Source organism: Lepidochelys olivacea (assembly GCF_965140295.1).
Source record: "Lepidochelys olivacea isolate rLepOli2 genome assembly, chromosome: 4".
Classification (NCBI taxonomy): domain Eukaryota; kingdom Metazoa; phylum Chordata; order Testudines; family Cheloniidae; genus Lepidochelys; species Lepidochelys olivacea.
In genome coordinates, this window is record NC_140414.1 from 25,440,443 (window position 1) to 25,465,045 (window position 24,603).

Below are 24,603 nucleotides of genomic sequence, written 5' to 3' on the forward strand. Positions count from 1 at the left end.
GCCGGCTTAGTTCATCCACCTCCCTGAGAGGCAGTAGCTACGTCGACAGGAGAAACTGTATCGACCCTGGGTGTTAGGTTGGCATAACTGTGTTGCTCAGGGGTGTGAAAAAAATCCATACCTCGGAGCAACATAGTTTAGCGATATAAGTCTGTAGTGTAGATCTGGCCTGAGTTAAACTCTTTCCATCCATGCACAGAGTTAAAGTGCTTTAAGAACCTGGGATGAAAGCTATTAAAGAAGAGAGAGCCATTATTTAGGAGCTTGCAGCACAGATAAAATATAAAGTCTCACCCATGGCCCTTGGGTCCCACATAGCCAGGGGGCACTGAATGATAAGCACAGCCAAGTGCCTTTTTTTCACATTTATAACCATGTAATTTTTATATATGGCACATTGCCATTTCCTTTTTTAAAACTCCAATAGCCTTGTATTACACAGCACAGAGAGTACAGAAACTAGGACCAGCCCCCATTGAGGAAGAGAATTCAGCATCTGACAGAAAGAGCACGTTCTGGGTTCTTTTATAAGTAGCATCCCTCTTCTTTTACTCTTTATGTAGGGAAATAAAGGAATTGTTGACAGTACCAGTAATCTTTAATAAATGTTTTTAGTAACAAGCCAGTTCTTCAGCTCTGCTCCTTTGTGCAAAAGGGGCTTAAAGCTTCCTTAATCAATTGCAAAAAACTTCCCCCAGAGCAGGGGAATCCTTGGTACAGGGGACATTCTAGGATGAAAATGGGATCCAGCCAGTGCACAATGCACTCTGCTGATCCTAGGCCAGTGGAATCTGCCCTGTTGGACCATTTCAGGCGGTGTACATTAGAGCAGCTCAGTGAAGGCTCCAGTAACAGAGGAGTAAGTGTGTCTTAGAGCCACCTCTTCCACCCTTCTCCAGCATTTAAGCTCAGTACAGTTGAGGGTCCAAGTCTAAAATTTCAACCAGACACATTTAGGAGCTTTCAGCCTCAAAAATCAGAAAATTGCCAGATGTCATGGATTTCACAGATCTACCAACTATGCATAGACTGATAATTGTGAGGGGGAAATACTATTTGTGTAATACCACATGTTCCAGATAGTCTATCTAATGCACAAAATGGGAACTGCACGCATGTAAGTGAGCAATTACTTTATTGTTTAACAGCTTATTTTAGCCTGAGAACATTTTTATTTGCAATTGTAACTTAGGTGCCTTTCTCCCCCCCCAAAATGTGACTCTCCGGTCCCATTTTTGCTCCTAAATGCATGACAACTGGGAGCAATGTCCATGATTCTGGTCTCACTGGATTTACACCACAGTAGTTGTATTGACTTCAATAGAAGTACTCCTGGTTTATGCTTGGGTGAGGGCAGAATCGGACCTGCTGAGCACAACAGGAGTCAGACTTGTGTTTTTAATGGCAGAATGGGACCCTTTTAAGCCAAATCCCCTGCTGCTGTAGTCACACACAGCCTCACTGATTTCAGAGTTTGATACACTTTTGCCAGAGGTGGGTGAAGTGTATGCTGTGGGCCAGATTGTGGCTAGCCCTTTTGCAAAGTAAAAGGGGAGTTGTACAGTACAGAGGAGAGGGGCTCCTGAGAGTAAAGACTCTTCCTCCACTCCTTGAGCTGTCCCCACAGGAGCAACTCATTTGAAAAGTGTAAGGAGCCATAACTCTGCCCCACACATGCACTAGCCAGTTCCCCAGACCAGCCACACTGGAGAGGAGACCGTACTGCACCCCCTTTATGCACTTTCACAAACTTCACTGGGAGCAGCAGTCTAGCCTTTCACATTTGAAGCCTCCATTTTCTGGATAGAAACCTGTGCAGAGTCTAAGAACCAGCACAGTTCACGAATATATTTTCTGAACTATGGAGTGACAAACTAGCAGAAGGTTGTATTAAGATTTTTCATGGTGCGTCATTCATGGTTCTTCTATAGGAATTACCTTTAGGCTGGTTCTGAAATTAGCAGTCAAAACTAAAGCCTCAGAAAGTATTTTGTAACTGCAGAATTTTGTCATCAAGGTAACTAAACATTTTTGCTTACACTTGCAGTTCTCTTAACGTTTATAAGTTACCCAAGGCCCTTGTTACTTTGCTACTGTGTTAGAAATTTTAATTACACACCTTGCCTTTAGACACATTTTTGAACAATTTAACCTCTGCTATGACATTATTTAATGGCGGGTTTCTCTCCACCTCACCTACTGAATGTATTTGTGGTTCCTGGTTGGTAGCATGTACATGCATAAAGAGGACTCCTTATGGCAGCTATTCATGATAAATTAGAGTAGGAGGCAACAGCCTTCTTTCAAACCCCACAGATTCCTGAGAACACATTAATATAACTGGAAGTCAGGTCAAGAATATTAGCCATTATTGTCTAAGTCTAGACTCTACAACTTGTCGAACAGTGCTAATGCTAACTGAGGCATTACAGCACCGTATGGGCACATTATCGCAAAGCATCTGCCACCATTAAGGCTCCTAAATTAATAGTTATACTGCGTCTACCACAGGAACTGCACCTTCATTTAAATGGCCTTAATATGACCCTGTCCCCATTACACAGAACGTATTGTTTCTCAAAAGAGCTCATAGTAATACCAAATGATCTTAGACCCTTGGATAATAGATCTTTCATTTACAACGGTACCCGAGACCCCAGATACTTCATAAACTAATCTTAACCTGAAGCCCTGCTCATAGGATTCATTTTGCTATGAACATTTGCTGTGTTTCGCCACAGAGGTGGCTGCATGTTGGTGCTGCAGTCAGTCAACTTTAACAATATGCCAGTTACCTACAGTCTTCCTTTAGCACATAAGTGATGCCTTTGACGAGTCTCATTCAGTACTGAGGTGGCTTAGCATTGCTTAGCTTGACCAGACAAGATCACAGCTAGAGGTGATACAGGTCATTCTTCACCCCTTGCAAAGGAGCAGTTGCAGGCTGTACTAACAAAGGTGTTCTGCTTTGAAAATGAAACAAAACTAGCCTGGGGACTTGTCCCCCAGATGGAGTGAACTTGCAATGACTGCTGCAAGAACAAGTGGTGAGTCTGCACCAATCCTATAGATAGAACAGATCCATTGGAGCAACAGGTTCAAAGGCATGAGTATGAAACCGTAACTCTGAATTTGCATGCTTGTGTGTGACAGAGTCAGACCATTACCCCCCTTCATTTTCTGAGTGTTGCACAGAATTCAGCTATACAACACCCACTGACTAACACTTTGGAAAGAACTAGATAAAGTAAGTCTTTGGGAGACCATGGAGTCATGTACAGCAAGAGCAGGTAATGGAAGTTTAATTTTGTCTTCACTGGCCACTGGGGCAGCATTAACAATTCTCAAGACACAGAGCCTTCAGCACATTAGGGAGCCACACTTTCTCTCTGAACAATGAGGATAAAATGAGCTTTGTACTTCAGTATTACATGTGTTGTTTAAACCGAAAGGAATTTTGAAAATTGTGACCAGAGTATTTGTAAGAAAAATTATTTTGGCTTTTATCTAGAAGCAGCTGCTGTGTCTGTTTCAGGTAAGGGGTAAGCTGAAAAAAAATAGGTTTATTTCTGCTGGATTTTTCCATTTCCCCTCCCATTTATGGTTCATCAACATTTTGAAAGAAGTGAAGCAGAAGCAGCTTTTAAAGATGACCCTAAGATTAGAAATATCTCCACTAATCTAGAATCCAAGACAGTGGAAGGAGAGGTCTTTCAAAATATGTACTAACAGCTCTCTTACTGAAGGTTCAGTCTTTGGAATGGGTCTTTCTGATTTTAAGATTCTTTCCTAGTATCACTAATGCAGTATAGTTTATTGCTGTATAGCATTGCTTCAGAGAAGTTAACTCCTCATACTGTCTTAGTAATATTAGAAAAGAATCTAAACAAACCAGAAGGCATACGGCTGTGGATCCTGGAATTTGTTAAAAACTGAACAAGTTGGGATTATAGATAAAACCAAGTTTCTGCCATTTCAACGGGAAGAGCTGAGCCATGCTTACATGCACTCCAAAAACAGGAAATAATATTTAATAAGCAAAAAACTGATTGGTCATGAATGTGTATATAACCATCACAAAAAGGTATTGGTCCTGCAGATAAAGAGACTCCCCACAGCTGACCAGATAGAAGAGTGTTCAAAAAAAGTGAACTAAATCTGACTTGAGAAGGTGGACAAGCTCCAAATAATATCAAAACTCTCCTCTGATGGGACAGATAGAATGTGGTGTCATAAACCTAGTTCCTGCACTATCTCCTTTCAAGATGTGGTCTGATGATACAAGGGGGTTTGCACTCTACAACTGGATTTTAAATAAAACGTACCACCCACACACACATTCCACTAATATGTCTGAGTAGGTTGCTTTCTAGAACCCAAAAAATGAGGGGATGAGAAACCAAAACTTAGCTATCAAGGTCTCCCTCTACTGGTAATCAACTAATAAGAGATAGGCACCTTGCTCGTGCACTCACACGCTCTCTCTCTCGCTCACCCACCCACCAGCAAGACCACAAGTCAGAACGCTACACCTGTAATACTACCTTGAACTACTCTTGAGAGATCATACATTGCTCTGTCAAAATGAATTAGCGATTTTATCTACACAGCAGTTATCTTTTATATGCATCTTTCCTGTTAAACAACAAATGACTCGGCCATTCTCAGTTACATCACCAGACAGTATGTACCCTAGTTATAAAAAAAGTGTACGTCTCAAAAGTATTATTATGTGCACTTCACAAACACTAGCCCAGATTCATAGAAGTTTGAGTTAGGAGTTTACTGTTTTCACATCTGGTTAGGATTACAGATTCTCATGGTTACACCTATTAGAATGTCAAGAAAAAGTAGCTTTGAATCATTAAGGTGCCAAGAACTTCTATTTTATACAGGTTCTATACAGCACTCATCACTGTAGCATCTGAGCACCTTTCAGCAACACATTAAGCAATGTGGCTACACATCATTTGTGAAACAAACACTACCAACCCTCATTAACTTTAGTGAGGATTAAGGGTGTTTCACACTTCTCAAAAGCACAGCGCCTTACAGGATCAGGCCCTTAGAGCGTATTAGTGGTTAGTGTGTGATATATATATCTATAGTATGGCAATTACGGAAACTTCAACTTAAAAAAGTCTGACATGTCTAACTTTAGAATTACTTTTGGATGAACTATCACTGACAGTTCCACAGCTTTTGATTGATATAAAGCTTCTATTAAGACGACAGGTACGCAGTGACACACCTCTCCCCACCTCCTTTTCTTTTTATTAAGGACATGCTACCGAATGTAAATATTTTGGAGTTTTCATACACTTGTGCAGTTTTTAGCCCTCCACATTTAAAATTTATATTTGGGTATTCTCTCCTGCAATGCTACTTATTCCCATTTTTGTGTTTGTCTTCACAGAAGATCTTTTATTTCACTTTAGCTTTCATTACCATATTAGACAAAGTCTTAAAGTGGGTTATAACAGTGGGGGCTGCCAAGCATAGAACAGGAGAAAACAGGTCTACATATTCTTCATATTGGACTATGTTCATTATGCAGAGTTTTTAAAAATAAAAATAGTAGGAATTGTACTAGTATAACTAGAATGTGAATGCAATTATGCTAGTATAGTTTATTCCGCTTCTCATACATACACAAGTTATACTGATGTAAGTGTTCAGATCCTGTATTAAATTCATTTATAAACTTTGTTTTAAAGTATAATGGCTATTATACATGTTTTGATTAATAAATCTTGATCAAATATTAATTTCCCAAGTCTGTACTCTAAACTATCCAAAAATCTACTAATTCACATTATCCATACCATAGTTAATTAGTTCAGTAGCAAATGTAAAACACATTTGTTAGTTTATCTATCCTGATGTTCTGACATTGGGACATGTCGGTGTTCTGTGGATTTATAACATTTTTTTTTTGTTTAATTTCCTTTGGGAAGGGGAGGTCTGTAAAAATATTTTAAAAGGGAAAATAAACCAAAGGAAAAAATAGTTCACTGTCTCGGGTCATTAATTTTATCAAATTTGAAATGACTTATTGCTAATAGCCTGCATAATTTAAATTTTAAATGAAACTTAAGATTCAATCCTAGAATTGTAAAACTCAGCAAGGCTGCTAGTAACACCACTTGATTTGCACTACTCTATCTATAACCCAAGAGGTTTTTTTTTTCAAAACAGAGATACCTAGTGGATGGGTTGAACCCTCTCATGAGGCAAGACAGACAAAATAGCTTTAAACAAGTCTCAAAGTGAAGGATTATGTGGTTCAAGGGGCTGAGCAGATACCAAGAACCAAGATCTAATCGCAACTGTGCACTCTTGGACAAGGCACTTAAGCTCTCTGTGCCAGATCCTCAGCTTCTATAACCGGAATAGCAGAAATACACCAATTTACTCCAGGTGAGGATCTGGCTCCCTGTCTATATTTCCACCACTTAAACAGGGGTATTGTGAGAATATCAGATAGTTCATGTCTGTAAACTGTTTTAAAAGATGGAAAGCAATATACAGCAGACACAGTAAACAAAAAGCCTCAAAATTTACAGCTTCAAAGTAACTGCCGTTACCCCAAAAACTTATTCCAAATATAAAAATTAGTTACCACAGATACCTGCAGTCATAAACACTAAGTTCTTAAACAGAATACACTGTATAAAAGTGTTGTATTAGCCACCAATGCGGTATTGTTAACCGCCAAGTCAGTCTCCCTTTAAATAAAAAGATTTTAAAAAATGAAATGTTTAATTCAACGTTCTATACCCTGCATTCCTAAACTTAGGACAGACAGACACGTATATAACTTGCAAGAAGCTCAAGGACTGCATGTAATAATTTCAAATTTGCATAATGCAATACTGATTTCTACTTGAATCTTCCCTTACAGTGATAGATCATTTGAAGGTTAGCTTTCTGAGGGGGGGATTATCTTTTTAATAAGCGTTTGCACAGCACCTAACACATTGATGTTGAGCAGCAGCAAACGGGGGTTTGATCCTGATTGGGGCCTATTGGTGCTGTTGTAATACAAATAGATAAGATGGATAGCAACTTGTCAGTTTTGTTGACATGTTTTAAAAACTGTACTTGACTGCCTTTGTCCTGAAGTTGCACGGCACCCTAGCAAATGCCAGCGACAAAGCTGACATTACTTCACTCATTAGAAACAGAATTCAATCCAACATTTCAAGTTCTGTGGAGCCAGTTTGCATTAGTTTAAATTTTGTTCTAAATCACATTAGTATCCCACTTCAAAAATAAAAATATAAATAAATGATATTTCATTCACACAGCAGCAAGGAGAGGTGACCCCATAATCCTAAAGGACTGAACTTCTAACAGGCAAGAAAAGGCTGTTCTGTAGTACTCAGAAGGGTGAATGTGTTTCCCCTCCATGTCCTTCTCTTACCGATTCTGCTGATGCTTGAGCTTCCCATCAATTAGACAGGATGTGCAGCACTGTGATCCACAAAAGGTTGGCAATGGTTTCAGGGGCTTCTTTGGACTCAGAGTGAAGAATGTTCAGAGAATGAGAGAAACTAGCTGTCATGGCCTCAATATCTCATGTTTCACTCCAGTCATTCCAATTTGCCAGCATTGGCTCGGAGTCTTTAGGGCAGAGAAACTGGACAGTGGAGGGAAGACTTCATGGCAGTAGAAATGTTCTCCTCGGGTGGGCACTAAGCAGCGTTGACAGTTGCACAGAAGAATACTCATGATCACAGGCAAAACACCAGACAGCAATGGCTGGTAAGAGTGAAGGAAAGACAGGCAGCTTGTTTTTAAAATCTGTTCTCATCCTTTTCAAGCAAAAAGGAAAATTTCAAAGAGAACAGAGACTATCAGGGTAAAATGGAGGGGAATAGGTTATGTACGGTGGCACAACAGTCTTAGAAATGTTAGACTTAAGATTCAGTGAATCAGCTCATATCAGTCAGTCTGTGTTGGGATCCTGCCTCCAGCAATGGCCAGTACTCAATGCTTCACCATGATAACATAATTTTCACTGAGGAACTCAAAGCTCTTTACAAAAGGTGGGTATAGGTATACTTTTTTTGATAGGGGAAAGAAATGAAGCACAGAGATTAAATGACTTGCTCAACGTCACACAAGTCAGCAGAAAAGACAGGGATAGCAAGAAGTCATCAGTCTCAAATATATTCATCCAAAGACTTGAAGGAATTTAAGAATGAAGTGGCCGAGCTGCTGTCCAAGATATGTAGTCTTTCTGCTTCGGGGCACCAAATATTATAAGATACTTGAAGTGATCCTGGGAATTCCTAAAATAAGACTCTCTAGTATGTATCAGATAAACTGGAGTGATAATTAAACATAGCCAAAGGGTAACAGTGAGGAGAACGACAGATCCATAATAAAAGCAGTATTTGTTTAGTATATTTAGTTACACAGAGAAAATGTTAAAAGAACATTATGGTTGCAAAGTCAAGCATTCAACAGATAGGAAATGCCAGCATTAAGGTTGCAAATTTGGCCCCTTTCTGCATATGGATTAGGATACAATCTCAGAAATAATGAGCGGTCATGGTTTTACTGATGTTGTTTGTGGAGTACTTTGACCACTTACCCATAAAGAGCTATTAAAATCAATAGTAACCACCACACTAACTGGGCTTCATAGGAGACTATAAACACTCCTATAAAAGAATACTTAGTTATATACCTTCAGGTATTTTAAAAACACACACCACCACACATCATCATCCCACCCCTGTTCATTTCAACTGTTGCTGAGGTGCTCTTCAACAGAATGCTATTTGGGTTTGTCATTCTCATACCTCAGGGCAATGGAATGATTGAGTGTGGTTCCTGCTCTACATGGCACCAGACAAGACCCTTTCTTCTTCTCTTAGGTACAGCTTAACAATCCTGGCCGGCCACTACTATCACAGCAATGGGGCAGAATGAAACTGACAGACAGGGGAAACCAAGAGATCACTCAAAAGAGGTGGCAAATAGCTGTATTTATCAGATCCCAGGTCCCCTAGAAGCCTTTATTTCAAAGCAGTAAAAAAAAAATTTGGTTTTATAATGGATTTTGAAGAGTCAAGCCTTCAGGGTTGACGACGAAAGTTTTGGTTGCTGGCCACAATATGCTACTTTGTACGAGCGACTGTAGATGGAATCTTCAGAGATAGCTGTTCTTCACTGTGGACAATGGTGGTCCTTATCTCATGGAAAACTCAGCCACTCGATTTTAAAGAGAAGAACTGGTTCAATTCAGTCAATATTCTTTCCACACATTGTAGATAATCTTCATATTGGATTGAGATGACAGTTCTGTTCAAGTATTTTTCTGAGATAAAATTTCCAGAAAAAGGTTAAAAGTGAAGAGCAACATTACCACTGTCTGAATGAACTGATCTAAAACCACTCAAAGTGTAGCCCTGCTCTGAAAAGTCACTTCAAAAATATGAGGTTCCCTATTTATTGTTTTAGGGAAATAGAGAGAGAGTGTGAGCACGCACGCTCTGTTCAGAAGTGAAAAAATATAAATTTAACTTCCAGCCCTGCACTCTCAGCACAAGACCCGAGAGTCTTCTCATGCATCATCACCTGTAATAAATAGTTACTCAGGCAAAATTATGCCCTCAATTAAAGCTGTCAACTCCACTGTCCTCAAGTTACACCTTCATTGATATCTGTGCAAGTCCATTCAGTCAGGTATAACTGATTGGCCCTATCATTAGGGCAAAGGGTTAACTTCCAACACATGTACTTGCACAGAGTAGTGTCTTGGTCCACAAAAAGCCCAATTCAAGGCAAAAAAGGTGCTATTCGTCATGAGTAAAGATATCAGTCTGGCAACTAGTAAGCCACTCTGATGATGCAGAAGAAGAAACAGAATCTAATCTTCCTCTCCCAGAGCTATCGTGGCTTTACAGCACTAAGTGGAATAAAAAGTTTTAAAAAAACCAAAAACATGTTTTGGTCACTGAAGTCAATGGTTATGACTACATATGCACAGGGAATAGATCTGTGGGGCCATTTTTACATACCACCATTTTGCAAAAAATAATTTTATCAAACTGGCTCATTTACCAATTCAACCAGACGTTCCTCTCTAGTGTAACAGGTTATAACGTATCCTTGTCTAACAGGATGACTCCTATCAGGTGCGACCTTCAGCTGGACACAATGTCTGAGTAGTAATTCATGTGACGCCTATAATAAACTGATTTAGTTAGGGCGTCTAATGCAGGCTTGGAGCAGTGAGGAACAGTCTGTCAAGTAGAACCCAGGAAAGGAGCTTGGTTGTGAGGACCCTTTAACTCGGAGCTTTGTTTTGCTGGAGTTCTAGAAATGGTGTTGCACATATATAAAAGTTGCTACTGTTTCTGCTGTTTTAGACACCTCTGTTCAACTAGAACAGGAGCCATGAACAACATACTGTGAATAAATCCGAGCAGGGAGGACTACCTTGGTCTGCACACATTAATTTTTTCTCCCCCCCCCCCCAAATCCTTAGATTGCTCAGAAGCCAGGACATTTTTGTCTATCCTGCTTCTTCTCTAGTTAATCTCACTCCTCCTCCATAATCCTCCAAACTCACCTATATGTCAGGTTCACTAGGCTTGCTATGCCCTGGCTGTTGAAAATCTTCTTAATTAGCTCAGTGTATTATTCTGTTTCAGCCTATTTCACACCCAACTCCAGTAAGGTAAACATGCAGACCAAGATCCTGGCCCCTCCAACACCCTGTTTGTACAGCTACAACTAGTCAATAGGGGATTCTCGTTGAGTAGTCTTGATGAAAAATGGCAGATCAACGTGACTGCTCAAGGAGAACAATACTATTCAACATACGGGTGGCTCAGAGAGGCACTCAGGATTTTAATACATTTTAAACTTTGCTTTTTCACTACCTGAACACAAGTGTGTCAAAGGCAAATTTTGCCTATAGCAACCTCAAGACTGAATGGTCACAGCATGTTACTTGTACTGTAGGTGTGTTCCTGTAATTTGATACTATTCAGATCCTTTAATCTTTCTAAAAAAAGAAAAAGGAGTACTTGTGGCGCCTTAGAGACTAAACAAATTTATTTTTGAAGTGAGCTGTAGCTCATGAAAGCTTATGCTCAAATAAATTTGTTTAGTCTTTAAGGTGCCACAAGTACTCCTTTTCTTTTTGCGGATACACACTAACACGTCTGCTACTCTGAAACCTGACATTTAATCTTTCTAGGTCTTGTTTTATGACTAGAGCTAGTTTTGTGAACTATAGCGGATGTTTATCTGGTCTTCTGCACTGTGTCACGTTATATGAAGTTGCACCAGATTAAATAATTATGATGTAATCTTATCTACCCATATGCAGTCTCGCACTGGCCATATGTTATCAGAGAAATTAAAAGGAACACGTTTGGAGTGGGAGGAGAAAAGGGGTGCCAGATGAGACAATTAAATCAGAGCTTGGGAATCTGACCCCATGCCCTCTTCCTCTGAACCCACTTATTAGTTCATTTTGAAAACAAGCTAGTAAAGAAAGTGTGGAAATATGAGAGGCTGATACACAAAAACATGGAACATAATTGTGAACAATGATCCAAATACATTCCAAGGGGCAGGGACACTGATTTAGGTGGCAGTGATCTGAAGACTCATGTGGGAAAGCCTGGTTCAGTTTTTGTCCTGATCTCACTCTAGGCTGTCAAGGAGCAAGAATGTTCTAGAGAGACTGCTTCATGAAGGAAGTGCCTCAAATTACACAACAGAGAAACCTCCAGGAAACTAGAAAGTGGGAATGAAAGCCACTAAACCAGTTCAACCTAATCCCCGTTGGCCTAAGAGATGGTCATCAGTGGCCCCTCTTATTTGACTCTTTGTCCCATGAATACCTCAGCACCCCAGACATTATTATTATTTCCATGTTACAGATGGGTAATTGGGGCACAGATCAAGTGACTTTCCCCAAGAACACACAGGAAGCCTGCAGAAGGGCCAGGGAATGAGTCCCAATCGAGTATCTTTTTTTTTTTTTTAAATGAAAAGAATGCCTTACCACAAATAAAACCATGACAGTACTGTGCAGGAAGGCTGTTAGGACCATGCTGGATGTAAACTATCAGGGGGAAATATGCAAGGATAGGAATAATGTTACAGTATGGCAGTAACTACATTAACACCTGCATGAAGATACTCTATGTGCAGCATGAGCCAGATTTTTCAGAAACTTCAACAGCCCCAATCTGAGCCGGCTGCTCACACAATAAAGCAGCATTCATTGTGCTTCTCTCCTCAGGAAACCATCCTGAATATTTATTAATTACTGCAAATGCTTTACTGTTAAGACAAACTTCAGTGATCATTAAACTTTAAAGCCATACTTCACTTTTTTTTAAAAAATGCCTTTATTTCCCTTTCCTAATAGGAAAGGAATATCTATTACTGACCAAAGTGTTTAGCTTCCTCCTCAGTAGGGAAGATTGAAAAAGTTAGAGGGAAAGGTTTCACTGTTTGCCAAGATATGCCAAAGTACATCTCACATTATATAAAAACTCTTCCCATAGAGACATACCTTTAGTTCCCAAACATAAATGTTTAGAGCATTGTAATATGTATCGGTCTGCTCAGAAGTAATTTGCTTATTGCCCACAGTCATCTCCACCACAGTGGAACATGCTTATAGTGAACTCTGATACAAGGAAATTCCAATATATTAATTGGAATCAAAGAAGCAATACGACTGCCAGTTGCACAGGTCTAATAAAGGACTAATTTGACTTTAGAGTAGTCTGATTAAGCCACTATAATTGGAAGTATTATCTACATCAAAGTCTTGATTTGTTGCAGTGTATTCAAGTGTGCAAATTTTAGTTTTGTTTATAAGCCTGCACTTAACAGGATCATATCCAGAGCTCCTAACTCAAGATGCTCTCAGAAAGTAATAGGAGTTTTGCCAAAGTACCATCAGTAAAAACAGAATAAGTACCTTAGGATTTCTCACACAGGATTTCTGTGATTTCCTTTTTCCACATTAAGAAAACTCCACTCATTTTCCACCCCCCACAAATCAGTTACACCAATTATTGGAGTCTGCTTTATTATTGTGGCTCCAATTTGCATAAATTAAAATGAGTTTATTACTTTACATTTCTAAAGGATGTATTTTTGTGAATATGAAGTTCCACATGAGCCTACAGATAAATATATAAAAAAATGTACTGTAAGCTACAAGTAGAATTATCTATGACCTAACTTAGCCAGGTTCTTTCAGAAGTACTTAGACCATGCTAAGGACAGAATTTTGGCCCTGTTTATGTGTCAGAAAGGGACAGAAAACCCTTATACATTCCTAATGCTGCAATAGCCACTGTGCAGTTCCAGCACATGAGGAAGAAGAGAGAAGGAACTAAGTCTGGATTATTCCTTCAAAAAAGGGAAGGAGAGAAGAATGTAAAGGAAGATTGCCACTTTATGGCAATGTGAGAAAGAAAGTGGGGAGAAGAGGTGCTGCCACGATCTCTTCCTTTTCCTCCAGTTGCTCTTGAGAGGAGATTATTTACCCACGTGAGACTCTTCTCACACCAGCTCTCCTCTGTCTGAAACAGAGCTGTCAAAAGAGGGTTTCTGTCTTGGGCAACGTATTGCAAAAAAAAGAACCCCCTCCTATTTGCAACAGAGATATCAGAGAGGCAGTGTCTCCCTGGAGATCATCTCCAGCGACCCAGTAGCTACGTACTGGACTCAAACTGGGCAGATTTATGGATTTTTCCTGATAGAAAGCAGTTGGATCATCACATCAGTATTAGTTGGCCCCTTACACAGAAAAGCTGTCCTCGCAGAACCTAAGGAACCATCTGTGCCTGCAGGTTCTGAAGGCACAGGGTACTGCTGAGGACTCCTTTCTGTGGAGATGGCTGGTCAAGGATTTGCCTTCTGATGCTATAGGGACAGCACAAACACTGAATTCTAATGACACGACACTCTGTCCCTGAGAATATTTTATTTCTAGTAAATGCCTAGAAATTTTAGAGACTTCTTAGGATTTTTTGCTTTGTTTTAAAAACACTTTCTAATCAATTTCTGAGTGAAGTATGAAATATTTTGTGCTGGAAGATAAGCTGCAGTGTACATTTTCTATGGCTGATTCCATTTTGCCTTTCAAATTCCTCCTCAAAAAAACTTCTGGAGGTTAGCAGAGAAAGTATGCATTTGATATTGGGGGGGGGCAAATACCACAATTTATGCAGAAAGTCTAAAAGTAAAATGGAAATGTAAGTGTGTCAGGAGAAACGGATGGATCATGAAGTTTATCTACTATATGGAAATTAATTTCCATCACAGACTCACAAAAGCATCTTTGTAAAACAGCCATGTGTTCCTTTACCAGCGGACTGTATATATTGGTTTTCAGAGCATTCCACTCAAGGCTGAAATGAATTTTTCACATGGCAGCAGCTTCTTATATTCACCTTTCCCCTCTGAGAGTTTAGAATTGTCAAGCGGTACCTCTATCTGATTCAGTGCTGCTGGTATTAGACAGTTGGGTATGCAAAGTTACATATTTTTACCTGGTGAAAGGAAATTGAAGAACCTGACTTAATTTCCTGTGAGACATCATTTAATGGAGCAAAGACAGACATCTGGACAGGAGATTGGTTTTGGTTAACAAGCACTACTTTGATATATAGATTTCCCTGTTTAATCATCATGAGAGACCTGTGACCATGTGTCTATGGTGTAGTGTCATGATCCCTATTGAAATAGGCTAAAAAAACCACATTCAAGGCACATCTAAATATTTAGCTATGTAAATAAAAAAGAAGAAGATACGTTGTAGTTAACATCGTGTACAAACACTTAAGTCATATGGGTAACCTGCTTACTAGAAATTTCAGTTTACACTACAGAACAAACAAAAGAGCACCAACACCATACGAGGATACGCACGATCAACACCTCCACATAACGCATACTATAACAGGCACATTAACAAGGTGACAACTCATCTCCAGCCCACCACAGATCTCCGATTTAGCTTTCCATCCTCCTAGCTGCTGATGACCTCAATCTGGCTCTACTGCTCTCCCTTACTCTCCTAATCCTAGCCACCTGTAGCAGGGCAGTGCTCCACATCTGCCTTTCACATCACAGAAACCACTCATACGCCACTGGCAAGGTGTCCACCCTGTGAATTATATTTAAGTTCCCTCCACCAACACCTTTAAGGTTCCATGCATAAATACTATTACTTGCATCATTGGCCCTCTCTGCAGGACCTGAGTGGGGACAGTCTCCCTTCTGTGAGAGCTCTCTGAATCTGGGCTCAGCTACCTAGCTCTTCCCACCCTAACCAGTCTTAGCTGGTGAGCAAATTAAGCCTCTAGCACTTCCAGCCTGATGAGATAACTGCATCCCATCAGACCACTCTCATGGGGGTGGGGGCTAATTAGTGCCTCAGTGATCAGAGTGCTGGCTCACATGCTCGCTCCCAGAACTCTGTCACACCACCATTTTGTGCCATTCTTTCCAACCTCATATTTATCCATTTCTCTCTCCTGTTCCAGCTGAAATACCCCCTCCAGCTTAAAAACACCGAAACAGCAGTTTCAGCAGCAAACCTGAATAACTGTAAATTCATGGATACACCCCTGGCTTTCTCCCTTCTCCTTGGTTGTTGTTCATGTGTTCCATCAGTTGGTTTAAACTTAGACTGCAAATCCTTTGGGGACATGGACAATCTTTCATTTGTTCTTTAAAACAGCTGATCCCACAGAAATAATTGTGTTGAGTTCAAGGGGCATTGAATGAGGCCTCTAAATCACCTACCCTATTCCAGGCAATTTATTAATTACCACCAATCTTCACCCTGGAGTATATAATTAATACTGTACATATGAGGAAATTACTGGATAGTGCTTCATGGCCAGATTTTCAGGACTGTTGAGCACCCAGTTAACTCAGATTTTCAGGACTGTTGAGCACCCAGTTAACTTGAATAAGATTTTTAGGGGCTCAGCAGAGCTAGTGTAAAGCATTTGAGGGGCTGTGATTCAGACATTCAGAAGAGACAAACTTTCCCCTTTTTAAACTGGCTCTAGAGTTCAATACTTATGCAAACACAGTTGTGGCCAGATTTTCAAAAATGATCATCACAAGTACTCCTTTTGTTATTTTATTGGTTTTCAAAACTAAATATAAGTGTCATATATCTGAGGCATGTTATATGTATTTGGGACTTACATGTTCTGGTAGGCATTGTAAAACCATTGACTATTGTTTGTCAAAATAGTAAGTGCCTCGTGAGATAAGAATTAGCAAGTGATTTCATAAAGGATTAAGAGGGGAATGGAGGGCCCAGGCCATACCACTGTTTTTAAAATAGTTTTTGTTCTTGTTTGTTCGCAATTTCAACTCAATTGGTTGAAAATATTTCTCCCTCTACACTATCAGTTTTGTCCTCATATTGTAAGCTCTGATGTCTCTCCCCCCTCCCCCGCACCCATACACACACAAAGTTTGCTCATGGGGAGCTGAAATGAATGAGACTGAGTGTTCCCTTTCCCCCATTCTCACTTCTCCCCCCTTTAATCACTTACAATAGATGGATACCATCAGAAATGGAACAAACAACTTTCGTAAGAAGTAATAGTCTATACCCTCAGCTAGTATAAACCAGCACGGTTCCATTGAGAGGAAGGTAACTATAACCATGTATACTAGCTAAGAATCTGGCCCAAGGTTGGTTGGTTTTCTTCAGTTGCTAGGTCAGAAGGGGAAGTACATAACAGTGTCTTTGGCATTTGATTTTTGTTTTTAAGTTGCTCAACAGAGCAACTGATTGATAAATGAAAGAAGAATATGGAATACGAATGTAACGTTTCCAAAGATGGTCAAGTTGCAAACCTAAACTGCCTCCTAGCATGCCTAGAAATGATGTAGCACAAAAAAAGGGACCCTGTATCTCTCATTAGCTATTTTAGCTTTCATTCTTATTGCCTCATTATTTCTATTTTGCTACTTCCAGTATATTACTCTTAGTTTCATGTCGTATTATATACTTTCTCTAGCATTAGATTTGTTATCCCTTTCCCCTGGGGTGAGAGGAGGAAATGAATTTTCCTCAGAACACTATAGGTACAGCAGGAATAATCTGTCAGAGAAACGAATACAAATCCATTGCTTCCCCTCATCTCCCCCAGACTGTTGAAAAGTGGTGATGCAGATTCAAATGCAAATTCCACATGTGTATAATGAGATACAAATCCTTAATTAAAATGAGCTTCTGAATATTGCAAGTTATCATTCTAAAACAAACCATAACATTAAAAAAAAAAGACTTCCATTCTTCAAAAGCTTTTAAAAAAAAAAAAAAGAGAAAGAAGCTGATTTTTTTGCTGCTATTGTAGACATAATGTGTGCGCATTAATGTATAGCAGAACTTCACTTTCTAGAGACACACATTCCCAGTTATCAGAATAAAGCTCTGATAAATTTTATTTTAAAATAATGATAAATCATACATAACTCTCACCCTCATCCTTATCCGCCAGTTCAACCCTCCCTAAAAGGTTAAAGCAGGCCATCAAAAGCCACTGTATTAAGTTCCTTACCCCCAACTCATTCATGGATAAATTCTAATCCAGTATCTACCTTCTCCATTCCATGAAGGCTACCGTCACTGAAGTCTCAACTGAACTATGCCTCAAAGCCTAAATTCCATCCTCCTTGGCTCCTAAATCTTTGTGCTGCCTTTGATACGGTTGATTGCGTCCTCCTGCTTGACATCCTGTGTGCCACTGGCTTCCATGATACCATAGTTGAGTTCTCCTACCTCTGCAGCTTCTCCTTCACCATCTTTTCTACTTCTCCCCTCCTCTCCCTGTCTCCTCTTCATTGGAATCCCTCTGGCTTGGCTCCCTCCACATCTTATCCTTGGGTGACTTCATCTGAATTAATTTAACTTATTACACTCAGAATTATTTCTCCATTCTGGAAATCTGTCTCGCCATCATATCAAGCTCAATTAAAAATGAGCTCATGAACTTTCATCCCAAATCCTTTTTGCTAGCCTTGTCTCATTTACTGTTCATAGTAGCACCATCCTTACTGCCATGCAAGCTTGTAACAAGTGGCCACCTCCAAGTTCTCCCTTTCCTTCTCAACCGCCCCACATCCAAGATGTGAAAAAAAATATTCCCCCTTCCTTCCTGTCCCAATGGCACTCATCTCCTACCACAACTCCAGCAAATGCCTCCACTCACACCCTTTTGATACTAGCTTCACCCCATTCCATCTGTTAAAAATGCTGCTATCATGCCGGCCACCTCGTGGCACTCAGCATGAAGTGCAACTTTTTGCCCTTGCTTTTGAGATCCTAAATCATGCAGCCCCTTTCTCCATTTTGGCTTTCCCTATTTTCATACTTCCCAAACCCTTTTTTGTTCCATTAGTGCAGGCCACAAAACCACCGACATGCTTTCCTCCATACTGCCCCTTTGGCAAGTTTCAAGCATTGCCTCAGGACTCATTTCTGCAATGTCCCCTGCAAAAACCAAGTGTGTTTAAAACCAACAACAACAAATCAAGAGCCCACCTGACACACCAAGCCATATGTATATATCATCCCACCTCCCTGTCTGCAGCTAGAGTTTGTTGACGGCCACTGTTATGCATATCAGAACTCCCAGGATCCTTTTCAGTCTAGATTTGTTTTCCAGAATATGAAGACTGTTAATGACCTATTTTCCTCTGATCACAGATTGAAGAAAGTGCAGGACTGGAAGGGACTTAGATAGGTCAACTAGTCCAGTCCCCTGCACAAGGGAGGACGAAGTAATAGCTAGACCATTCCTGATGGGTTTGTCTAACCTATTCTTAAAAACCTCCCATGTCAGATTCTACAACCTACCTAGGCAATTTGTTCTAATGCTTTATTACTCTGACAGGAAGTTTTTCCTAATGTCCAATCTAAGCCAGCATTGCTGCAATTGAAGCCCATTGCTTCTTGTCCTTGTTGGATTCTCGGACATGTGGGGAAGCCAATGAAGCTGGTGGGTGTTGGGGATGTCATGGAGCCACTTTTTGGAGTGAGAGAGTAGTTTGCTTTAGCTCAGGGGTGGGCAAACTATGGCCCGAGGGCCACATCTGGATGTGGAAATTGCATGCAGGGCCATGAATGTAGGGCTAGGGCAGGGGGTTGGGGTGTGGGAGGAGGTGTGGTGTGCAGGAAGGGGCTCAGGTGCAGGAGGGGGCTCAGGGCAAGGAGTGCAGGCTCCGGCCCAGCGCTGCTTACCTGGAGCAGCTCTGGTGCAGCAGCTCTGAGATTCCCCGTTCCCAGCCAATGGGAGCTATGGGTGGTGGTGCCTGCAGGCAAAGGCAGCACATGGAGCCCTCTGCCCCCCATCTCCACCCCAGGGATGAGGTGCCGGCTGCTTCCGGGAGCGGCGCAGGGCCCAGGGCACCCCTGGGGTGGCTGGATCCAGCCAGCGGGCCATATAGTTTGCCCACCCCTAAGCTAGAGCAAACTACTCTCTCACTCCAAAACGTGGCTCCATGACATCCCCAGCACCCACCAGTTTCCCCACATGTCAGAGAATCCAACTTCGAACATTTATGAAAGTTTCAAAAAACAGGGTTGTTATTTTCTGCTATTTTGGCCTTATTGTTAGTGGGCATTCCTTCACTTGCCCCTCCATTGATCCCACCAATACTGTGGCTCACACTCTCTTCAGTTCTCAGGTTTCCTTCTCTCTTGAGTTTTACTTTGACTGTCTGTAGAGTACTGGAGACATTGTGTGTCAAGTTCGCTACATACAAATACTTGTATTTTACTTATTTAACAACAGCAGCAGCAAAATACACCTTCTGACAACCGTACGTTCAAGAGAGAATAACTTTACAGGAGGTCTTCATCTTGTCAGTAGAAAGACTTTTGATGAATAGAAATCTCATGTGCAGAGCAGAGAGCCATGATTTCTCATAAATGTCCAAAAAAGCTCAGATATTTTCAGATAAATGCCACATTTTACATACACGACATCCAGAAAATCATTCAGAATGAATTGTACTAACCCTCATTTTAAGTGATAGTATTTTTCTGATAGCCAGACAAATGAATATTTTAGAACAACATATTCCCACAGTCCCCAATACATTAAGCAGAGCACTAGTTTGTTCCCAAGGTGTGTGTACTCGGCGTGTGAGCTAGTCATGAGTTTTGGGGCTTTGGGTTTTATTGTGTTTTTTTGCTATTATCCTTTACTGGTTGTACAGAGTCATCTTACCTCTCCATTAACAGGTACAACTATGCCTCAGTTTCCCTTGCAGGTCCACAGTCTCCTCCTGCTGGTAGGCTGGCTTACTCCTTGCCATCCAGGGTATGCAGCCATCTAAACAGAAAACATCGGTCAAAGCTGAGGCACAGGGAAGCCTGTACCTTCCTCTACTACGGGCACTTACAGCAAGACTCTGACAGTGTGACCATGGCCCATCTGCTTCAGCTTCAAACATCCACTTAATTCTTTCCTCAGGACTACTTGCACATAGCCCAGCTTCCCTGGCTCTCAAATCTCCAGTCCAGACCTTCCACAGGCTTCATCAGCAGATGGCAATTAAAGTAAAAAAGAGAGAAAACAAAACAAAAAGACTTAGCCAAGAGTCTCATTTCAGTCCTCTCACCCCTTGTTCCAGGGCCTCCAAGTCTCAGCTCAGCTCCCAGATAGTAAGCAAAACACACCTCCTCCTTGTCCCTGGACAAATACAAAGAGGTGCTTCCTTTTCAGGCTTCAGTATGTGCATTCCTGAACCCAGATAGAAACTGTTTCCTTAATTGGAAAGCACAGCTGGTTCTGTGGGGCAGGGTAGGTCATCCACCTGGCTCTCTTTGCAGAGAATTTTCTCCTTTCCTGCCTAAGTATGGTCAGCTCACCACATGGCTCTTCAAAATTCCTTCTGCATTATAGGAACTGTAATATTGCTCAGTGGAATTCACTCTGCACTGACAGGATAGGAAGGACTGTACAGTGAAATGCTTCAAACTCAACTTATTTTTCCATTAAGAGGAGAATTCTGCATACAGAATTAAGAGTGTTAAAACAAAGTGTGAGATTAGTCTCCTACTTTAAATTATGAAGTATGAAATATGTACTCATTTCCATTGTAAGTGTTGCAACGTTACATGCCCAAAAGATTTATAGTTTCATTGGAATTAGGCAACTGCAGATTTTTTTTTTAAAAAAAAATACTGTTAACAGTTCAAAAGGAGCAGATTGCTTGCAAATGGATAGAAAAATCTAAGTTAGTTAGGGCCTGACCCCATCAATGGACTCTTACTTCAGTGGCCTTTGGAGCAGGCCCTTACTGCACACTACGCGGGAAATGCACTTTTCCTCCTAGAAACAGCTCCAGACACTATTTTTTCCTTAGAAACAGTTTAGCATGCAAGGGGGATTGAGATCTTCTGCAGATGGAACACTTATAAAGTTAACAAGGCCATAAAGGGAGGTGGTCAATGAAAACAAGTGAGTGCAGCCACTAGTAATTTCCAGATTAACTCAGCAAGCTGAGTGTCCATACATGGCAGAAATCCTGGTAGTCCTCAGAACTGGAAAGAAAGGACATTTCTTCTTCAGTTCTTTGACTCCATTACATGATTTTACCTGACACCCTAAAGGTATGTCTACGCTGCAACTAAAAACCCCTGGCTGGCCCATGCCAGTTGACTGTCTCGGGCTGTTTCATTGCAGTGCAGACTGCTGGATGCAGCCCCAGCTCTGCGACCCTGCCACCTTGCAGGGTCCTCAAGCCCGGGCTCCAACCTGAGCCCAGCAGCCTACACTGCAGAGTAGACATACCTTAAGTCTCTCACTGCTTTTATGGTAGCTGCAGGTGAATTTTATTGTATTATCATCACTATTTGTCAGTGAACACTGGATGCGCCACAGGATTGAAGCATCTTACTGTTTTGAGGCTACAATACAGATGGTATAAGAGGATGAGATCACTTTTGATATTAAAAAGAACTAAATGAATAACCAAGATATCTGCTTTTTACAAGGCGGTTACGCATCTCAAAAATGGGAAAAATCCCTGTTCCCCACCCTCATAAAAATACAGATAAGAGTTTACAAGCTTCAGAGGAAGGACCATTGATTCTTCTTTATACAGCTCCTAGTATTCTGGGTCATCTGCCCACTTCAGCAATGAAAATAGTAATAGTTTACCTGAGTTCCTGATTCAGGCAGGAAATTAAGCACATGCCTATCATCAAGCATGTGATTAGGACCACTGAAGTCAATAAGACTGCTCACATACTTCAAGTTCCCTGCCTGCTTAATTAAACTTGTATATGGCCTCAACTCAGCAGAGCACTTAACTTCAGTGGCACTTGATCATGTGCTAAACTGGGGCCTATAGGAATAAACCTTGCTCTCTCAAACAAGATTTTTCTAATTGCATTATACAACATGGAGGCTTTGACAGTAGAAGAATAGTTAAAAATAAAACACTTTGCATTTATAGAGCACATTTCAGTCTGGAGGACCACAAAGCACTTTAATAGGCAGTTTAGCTTGGACTCTGAACTTTGGGCTCACACCTCACAGCACAATTCAGAAGAGGGAGGATATAGAGATGGATTTATCCCTATTAATTTACACTACATTAACACACACACACACACACACTTAAGAATGTTAAGGTTGCAAAGTCAAACACTCCAAAATTAAGAGATGCCAGAATTATGGTTGCCTGTACAACCATAATTCATATGCACCAGAGGCTGAATTAAGATGCAGTCTTTAATACATGAACTCAGACCATTTTTTCCACAGGATCCCTACCTCATTTAGTGATAATTGTCCATTATTCGCACTGAATGAGTAGTTATTTAATCTTTCTTTTTATCTGCATCAATGTGTCCCCTGATGCATTATTTACTGCACATGATCCAAACTGTGTATGGAATACACAATTATTAATTTCCTCATGGGCAATTCTATAGCCTGCTGCAGGCTGTGTAGATTTATCTTGAGTGCCAGTAGAGGAGACATTGAAAGCACAGGAAGACAGTCTCCTTGCACTTATTTCTGGTGCCTGGAACCTCAGCAGCCAAGGGGAGCAATTGCACACAATATTCTTCTCAGCCCTTGCAGTACCTGGGAAGGAGCAGAGTCATTTACTCTGTGAGGACTGTGCATGTGCAGCCTGGCCAACACAGAGAAGCTGTAAGGGGATGGAGCATGCTCAGCACAGACGGAATTGTCTGAGAATTTAGATGCCAAGCTCTGCTAACAAGCCTCTACTGAGCATGTAGAAATAGCACTTTTCAGAGGCTCATGACTTGACTAAATTTAGACGAAGGGGAAGCAAAAAGTTGCACATTCCTGACACTACAGCAATAAGTGTTCTAAATATCAAGCCCCTATGCCAAAACATGGAAGTACTAAAGCTTCTCAGTGAAATAGCTGTAACAACTTTTTGACACGGGCAAAACACCACACTTTATTAACCCTTTTCTCAGAAATGGCTGAACCCATTTAGCTAAAACTTTCATCCACCATGGAAAATTCCAGCCTGAAGAGTTAAAGTTTAGCAATATTAGCAACAGAAAAAACAGGATCTTAGAATGGAAAGTACTAAGCAGCCCTAACCATAAAAATCACAACTCATTTTTTGTTTTTGTTTTTTTTAAAAAAGAGTTTTGACACTTCAGTTACTATGCTTTTTGCTTAATTCCTAGTATAACCACACATTTGATATTGAGGATTTCAGTTCTTGTTGCAATCCACTTTTCAAATTTTAGGCACAGTACTCGGATCAGTATCTTGAACTCATTCAGCAAATTTCATAATACTTACAAGCTAGTGCACATTAACTTGCAAAATATGCATCACTAGTGCATATGGTACTCTCTAAACTGAAGAGATGGTGGAAGGAATATACAGACACAAACATTCTTCAGAAGCTGAACTGAACTTTTCTGTCATGAGTTACTCAATCGCCTACAGAAATTTTTCCTGGTCTCCCTGTAACTTCACTGGCCAGGGCCCTCCTCCTATAGAAGCTCTTCTCAATTACCCTGAGCCCACTATTTCATCCTATCATACATTGGGATCATAGCATTTCATAGCACAGAGTGCATCAAAAGCACATTGTCTAGGCACTTTCACTGCTGAAGATAAGAGCTCCACTATTAAAGGAAATCAACAAAGGCTCCATGGCCAAAACAATTTTCTTGAGCACTGCAATTTTACATCAATCCCATTAGTAATAAAACCTGCACAATTATATTCTACCTCAGAGATGGCTGCAGTGATTCATGTTTGTAAACATGCTACATAAATGTAAGATATTTGTGTTTATGAGATTCAACAGCATCTTCTCCAATTTACTAGCTAAGACATTGACTAACATGCATTGCGGGCTGTAAGAGCTAGCCCTCTGTATTTTACCACTATTCAGAGAAACTGCCACAGCTGGAATGTCCTTTTCTGTAGATGTAGTTGCTAACGCTAACCTTTTGCCTCTTGATAAGTGGAGATAGTTATGTGAAGAAGTGCTTTGGTTCCTTGAAGAAAATTGAAAAGAACACAAGGTCCTATTATAAAACTTTCTGAAAGTCTC